Source organism: Triticum dicoccoides, chromosome 5A (genome assembly GCF_002162155.2).
Source record: "Triticum dicoccoides isolate Atlit2015 ecotype Zavitan chromosome 5A, WEW_v2.0, whole genome shotgun sequence".
Lineage (NCBI taxonomy): Eukaryota > Viridiplantae > Streptophyta > Magnoliopsida > Poales > Poaceae > Triticum > Triticum dicoccoides.
The window spans coordinates 129,344,268-129,352,336 of NC_041388.1; positions in this window are offsets into that span (position 1 = coordinate 129,344,268).

Genomic DNA, 8,069 nt, shown 5'->3' on the forward strand with positions numbered 1-8,069 from the left:
CCCGTTGACGACTGATAACCCACAAGTATAGGGGATTGTTTGTAGCCTTTTTGATAAATAAGGGTGTCGAACCCAATGAGGAGCTAAAGGTAGAACAAGTATTCCCTCAAGTTCTATCGACCACCGATACAACTCTACGCACACTTGACGTCTGCTTTACCGAAAACAAGTATGAAACTAGTTTGTAGGAGTGATGCTAGAACTACTTTGCAAGAATAAAACTAGAAGTACTTTGCAAGATAGTAAAAGTTAGATGTTCATTAAAAGGGTTTGTGTCAACAAGAAAGTTATCTGTCCCCAGGCAATCGATAACAAGTACTGGTAATCATTCTTCTAATTCTATATGAGGGAGAGGCGTGAGCTAACATACTTTCTCTACTTGGATCATATGCACTTGTGATTGGAACTCTAGCAGGCATCCGCAACTACTAAAGATCATTAAGGTCGTGAAACCCAACCATAGCATTAAGTATCAAGTCCTCTTTATCCCATACGCCATAGCCCACCTACTCGGGTTTAAACTTATGTCACTCTCGCAACCCACCATAAGCGAACCATGAACATATTGCAACACCCTACAGCGGGGGCCCCTCATGTTTGCGCGAGAATGGAGGGCCCCGTAGGACAGCACCATAAATAAAATATACAATCATACCAACCAAGATCACGATTAACACACAGGACAAAACGGATCTAGTCAAACATCGTAGGATAACCATAGATCATTGGGAAATAATATATGGATTTGAGCACCATGTTTAAGTAGAGATTACAGTGGGGAGAAGAGGTGTTACACCGTGCATAGAGGGGGAGAGAGTTGGTGTTGACGGTAGCAACATTGTTGATGTAGATCGATGTCACGATCGTTGCCCCGACGGCACTCTTGCGCCACCGAAAGCGAGGGAGAGAGAGCCCCCTCCTTGTTCTTCTTCCTTGGCCTCCCCCTATATGGGAGGAGAGTTCCCCCTCTATTCCTTGGTCTCCATGGCGGTGGAGGGGCGGGAGCCCCTCCGAGATTGGATCTCCCTCTCTATTCTCTTAAGTTTCCCGTTCCCCAGATCTGGCCCTTCATCATTTCTTAAATTCCCGGAGATCCGTAACTCCGATTGCGCTGAAATTTTTACACGATTTTTTCCATAAGTTATCTTTCCTATGTGAGAAGAAGGGCCCCAACCGACCTTTGAGGAGGGCACAAGACACTTGGGCGCGCTAGGGGGTGCCTGGCGCGCCCTGGAGGGTTGTGGGCATTGTGGGCCCCCGTTTGCATTGATTCCACCTCCTAAAAATCACATATATTCCAAAATAATTCTCCATAAATTTTTATCGCGTTTGGACTTTGTTTGATATGGATTTTCTGCGACACAAAAACATGCAACAAACAGGAACTGGCACTAGGCACTCGATAAGTAAGTTAGTCCAAATAAATCATATAAAAAGTTGCCAAAAGTATGTAAAAGTTGAATAATATTGGCATGAAACAATAAAAAAATATAGATACGACGGAGACGTATCAGCATCCCCAAGCTTAATTCCTGCTCGTCCTGGAGTAGGTAAATGATAAAAAGATATTTTTATGTGGAATGCTACCTAGCATAAACTTGATCATATATCTAATCATGACATGAATATTAAGACATAAGTGATTCGAAGCAATAGTCTATAATTTGACATAAAGACATCAATACTTAGGCATCCCAAGAAACAATCATGTCTTTCAAACTATCAACCCTAAAGAAAGCTATCCCTACAAAATCATATAGTCTTGTCATGCTCTGTCTTCTTAACACAAAGTATTTATCATGCACAACCCCGATGACAAGCCGAGCAATTGGTTCATACTTTTTAGAGCGCTTCAGCTTTTTCAACCCTCACGCAGTACATGAGCTCAAGCCATGGATATAGCACTACAGGTGGAATAGAGTATGATGATAGGGGGTAAATATAGAGAAGACAAAAAGCAAGAAAGTCTCACATCGGCGCAGCTAACCAACGGGCTATGGAGATGCCCATCAATCAATATCAATGTGAGGAGTAGGGATTGCCATGCAACGAATGCACAGTAAGAGCTATAAGTGTATGAAAGCTCAATATGAAAACTAAGTGGGTGTGCATCTAATCCTATAATGAAAAATTCCCACTAGTTCATGAAAATGACAACATAGGAGACTCTCCATATCAAAAACATGGTGCTACTTTGAAGCACAAGTGTGGTAAAGGATACTAACAGTGCCCCTTCTCTCTTTGTTTATTTTTACTTTTACTCTTTTTCTTTTCTCTTTTTTCCTTTTTCTTTTTCTCTCATTGTCTGGAGTCTCATCCCGACTTATGGGGGAATCATAGTCTCCATCATCCTTTCCTCACTGGGGCACTGCTCTAAAAATGATTAATGATGATCATCACACTTCTATTTACTTATAACTCAAAATAAATAAAAATTACAACTCGATACCTATGACAAAATATGACTCTATATGAATGCCTCTGGCATGTACCAGGATGTGCAATGATCTAGCGTAACATGTATGAAAAATGATGAATGGTGGCTGAGCCACAACTACTATGTCAGCTATATGATCATGTAAAGCAATATGATAATGAATGCTCAAGTCATCAAACGGAAGCGATGGAAGTTGCATGGCAATATATCTCAGAATGGCCATGGAAAAGCCATAATAGGTAGGTATGGTGGCTATTTTGAGGAAGAGATAATAAGGCTTATGTGTGATAGAGTGTATCATATCACAGGGTTTGGATGCACCTGCGAAGTTTGCACCACGTCTCAATGTGGGAAAGGGCAATGCACGGTATCATAGAGGCTAGCAAATTGCGGAAAGGTAAGAGTGCGTATAATCCATGGACTCACATTAGTCATAAAGAACTCATATACTTATTGCAAAAGTTTATTAGCCCTCGAAGCAAAGTACTACTACGCATGCCCCTAGGGTAATAGATTGCTAGGAAAACACCATCGCTCATCCCCGACCACCACACATAAGGAAGACAATCAATAATAAATCATGCTCCAACATCATAGCATAACGAGGGACTATACATGCATGCTTCGGGAATCACAAACCTTGCACCAATATTCTTACTAAACACAACCATTTACTAGTACCTCCCACATATTCCATCTCTATATCGCAAAACTATTGCAAGGAATCAAACATATCATATTCAGTGATCCATAAGTTTTATGTAGGATTTTATGACTAACCATGCAATTGACCAATTCTTGTTGACTCTCTAAATAGATATAAGTGAAGCAAGAGAGTTTAATTCTTCCTACAAAATACCGTGCTCTAATAAATATAACCAAAGCAAAATATCATTCTTTAAACAGCGGTTTTCTATGTGAAGAGAAACAGGCAATCCAAACTTCAAATGATATAAGTGAAGCACATGAAGCATTCTATAAAGCCATACTCAAAAGATATAAGTGAAGTGAAATGAGCATTATATAAATAAAGCATGGACTATCTCATACCAGCATTGTGCATAAAAGAAAAATGAAAACTAAATGCAAAAGACGCTCCAAGATTTGCACATATCACGTGAACGAAACGAATACGAAAACATGTCGATACTTGTTGAAGAAAGATGGGATGCCTTATGGGGCATCCCCAATTTTAGACACTTGAGTATCCTTGAATATTTACTTGGGCATCCCCAATCTTGAGCTCTTGCCTCTCCTCCTTCTCCTCATATCGAGACCTCCTCGATCTTTGATCACTTCATCCACACAAAACTCAACCGAACTTTTAGTGGCGGGGTTAGTGAATATGGCAATGAAATACCATCATGTACTGCTGTAACATTATTTTATAATTATAAAAAAATATTACCCACTGTATTATATCACAATTATATGGCCTCAAGTCAAGGAACTTCAACAAGAATTCAAACATATGCAAATAATGAAGCTACAACAGCAATCTGTGAAAACAGGACAGTCTGTAAAGATTTGAACATCCACCATACTTCTGTAACTCAAACAATTCTGAAAAAATAGTAAAAATAAACATTTTGTATAGAAAGACATTGCAAAAGGTTTCAGAACAATTTGACGTTCTAGTAAAAAATGTAAAATTGTGCACTACAACCAAAGTTTCTGTTTTGCACCACACAAACCAACAAGCAATTTAATCATCCTAAAGGCAAACCTTGGCACATTATTTTTATAATACAATGGAATTGTGCAAGGTGATAATTATTTTTGTTGAAAAGTTTCTATAATTAAGATTCACAAAGTTTCCGTGAGCATGAACAAAGTTCATGGAGCTCCCCCACTTCAACAATGCTTGTCTCTCTCACTTTCACTTTCCTTTTTGAAAACTTTTGTGTTCCCCTCTATTTTTTTGTTTTTAAACTTTATAAAAGCACTCAACATAAATAAATGACTCTATAAAACTTCTGGGTTGTCTCCCTGGCAGCGCTTTCTTTAAAGCCATTAAGCTAGGCATAAAGTGCTCAAGTAATGGATCCACCCGGATCCCAAGGTATATCAAAGCCAATTTTAATTAACAATGATTTGGCATTTAGTAATGAGCACAAAGCAACATATACCATGCAATGACGAAGTCTAACTCTCTTCCTATGCATTGGCATGTCATACAACAATTCATGCACATCAAGTAAAGGCCAATACATAGCATAAGCAGTTTCTTGCAATTTTTTCGTGTTGGAAACATAGAGAGGCGGAGATGTAGTTCCTCTCTAATAATAATTGCAAGTAGGAGCAGAAAGCACATGCATATTATATTCATCAAAATCATCATGTGTAGTGGAAAATGCAACCCATCAATATAATCCTTAATAAGTGCAAACTTCTCCGACATAGTGTAGTCGGGAGAATTCAAAAAGATAATAGGACTATCATGTGTGGGTGCAATAGCAATAGTTTCATTCTCAACATAAGGGACTATAGCAAGTTCATCTCCATAAGCATAATTCATATTGGCATCTTGGCCACAAGTATAACAAGCATTAAGTTCATCAAAAGGGATATTTGAAATGAATCAACGAGATCATAGTAATTATCATAGCATTCATCCTTCGGTAAGAACGAAGGGGCATTAAATAATGTATGAGTTTAAGAGTTACTCTCATTAGAAGGTGGTCATGGGTAGCTAATACGCTCTTCCTCCATTTGTTCTTCGCGCTCCTCATCACCTTTTTCATCCAATGAGCTTGCAGTTTCATGAATTTCTTCTTCCATAGACTCCTGCAAAATGTTAGTCTCTTCTTGGATAGTGGAGTTATTCTCAATAAATACAGCAATATCGTAATTGTATTTATAATTATCATAGAAATATTTAAGGATACCAAGATTTCAGGTCTATAAACTGAATCATCAAAATCTTCAAACTTTTTAAACAAAGATTCAATTTCATAAGCACCCTTAAAAGCAATAAATTCTTCTATTCGTTCCACATCATAGTAATCATATATACCATTAGCATAAGAAGCTAAGGTTTCATTATCATTAAATTTAAATGAAAAGGGAAGATGTGGAGCATTCATCCTAGAGCAACAAGTATAATCATATCTCAAGCATAGATTCCAAGCATACCACTTCAATATATGAATTTGATCCCATAACAATTTCCCTTTATGAGTCAAGCGATAATCCCTAAAGTATTCACGTTGATCCAATGTTACTCCCATTATATAGTTGAATGGGGTTTTCTTAGGATTATAAAAGTAGTGCATAATATCTTTCACATAACGAGCATCGAGGGTTTTAGGAGGTTCCCCATCTCCATGAGTAGCAAGAACCACTATTTTTTTGGTGTTCCATGTTCCATATCCATAACTAAAGATAGAGAGCAACTTAGAACAGGAAATAAAAACTACTTGGTGATAAAGCAAACAAGCACACACGAGAACATTCACCCCACGCTATAACTCCCCAGCAACGGCGCCAGAAAAAGGTCTTGATAACCCACAAGTATAGGGGATCGTTTGTAGCCTTTTTCGATAAATAAGAGTGTTGAACCCAACGAGGAGCTAAAGGTAGAAAAAATATTCCCTCAAGTTCTATCGACCACCGATACAACTCTACGCACACTTGACGTCTGCTTTACCAAAAACAAGTATGAAACTAGTTTGTAGGAGTGACACTAGAACTAATTTGCAAGAATAAAACTAGAAGTACTTTGCAAGATAATAAAAGTTAGATGTTTATTAAAAGGGTTGTGTCAACATGAAAGTTATTTGTCCCTAGGCAATCGATAACAAGTACCGGTAATCATTCTTGTGATTCTATATGAGGGAGAGGCATGAGCTAACATACTTTCTCTACTTGGCTCATATGCACTTATGAGTGGAACTCTAGCAAGCATCCGAAACTACTAAAGATCATTAAGGTCGTGAAACCCAACCATAGCATTAAGTATCAAGTCCTCTTTATCCCATACGCCATAGCCCACCTACTCGGGTTTAAGCTTCTGTCACTCTCGCAACCCACCATAAGTGAACCATGAACGTATTGCAACACCCTACAGCGGGGGCCCCTCATGTTTGCGCGAAAATGGAGGGCACCGTAGGACAGCACCATAAATAAATTATGCAATCATACCAACCAAGATCACGATTAACCCATAGGACAAAACGGATCTACTCAAACATCGTAGGATAACCATAGATCATTGGGAAATAATATATGGAGTTGAGCACCATGTTTAAGTAGAGATTACAGCGGGGAGAAGAGGTGTTACACCGCTGCATAGAGGGGGAGAGTTGGTGTTGATGGTAGCAAGATTGTTGATGTAGATCGTCGTCCCGATTGTTGCCCCGGCGGCACTCCGGCGCCATCAGAAGCGAGGGGGAGAGAGCCCCCTCCTTCTTCTTCTTACTTGGCCTCCCCCTAGATGGGAGGAGAGTCCCTCCTATGGTCCTTGGTCTCCATGGCGGCGGAGGGGCGGGAGCCCCTCCGAGATTGGATCTCCCTCTCTCTTCTCTTCTGTTTCCTGTTCCCCAGATCTGGCCCTTCACCGTTTCTTAAATTCCCGGAGATCCGTAACTCCAATTGCGTTGAAATTTTTACACGATTTTTTCCATAAATTATCTTTCTTGCGCCAGAAGAAGGGCCCCAACCGACCTTCGAGGAGGGCACAAGACACCTGGGCGTGCCAGGGGGTGCCTAGCGTGCCTAGTGGGTTGTGGGCACCTGTTTGTGTTGATTCCACCTCCTAAAAATCACATATGTTCCAAAATAATTCTCCATCAATTTATATCTCGTTTGGAATTTGTTTGATATGGATTTTCTGCGAAAGAAAAACACGCAACAACCAGGAACTGGCACTGGGCACTTGATAAGTAAGTTAGTCCAAATGAATCATATAAAAAGTTGCCAAAAGTATGTAAAAGTTGAATGATATTGGCATGAAAGAATCAACAATTATAGATACAACAGAGATGTATCAACGGCCTTTGATCCTCTTTGCCGACACCTTCCTCAACCCTACCGGAGTAGCTTTGCCTATACCATTCTCAACCCTACCGGGGCCGCTTTGCCAACTCACAAGTCCACGGTCTCAGATCCGCTTCGTCGCACCCTCATCCAACCTACTAGAGCAGCTTCTGACGCCCCGTCCACGGCCGTAGATTCACATCGTCGACACCATCCAGAACCCAACCACCGAGCATCTTCACCAACGCCCTTGTCCACGGGTACAGATCCTCTTCGCCCACACCGTAGTCCACCCTACCGGATGCGCTCCACAAACACCCTACTTGACGGTTCGAGATCTCCTTACCGGACCCCGACAGCCAACGCAGCGTCATCACCCTTGACGTTTCTAACTTGATTCCCACCATCTGGCAAGATGCCAAGCACCTGCCATGGCCTAGGTACTTGTCACCTTTAAACCCGTCCAGCATCACCTGCCCGATGTACTTCAAATATACTAACGGGTCGCTATTACATGTTTGGAGCTGGCAAAAACTACAAGGACGATGTTTCTTCTGGATCTAACAGCTTGGCCAACCAAGATCCTGGATTGAGGCATTACTATGATCTTGTAAGTGCGTCTCTCTCTCTTGTATTGTTGTGTGCCTGCCAGCGT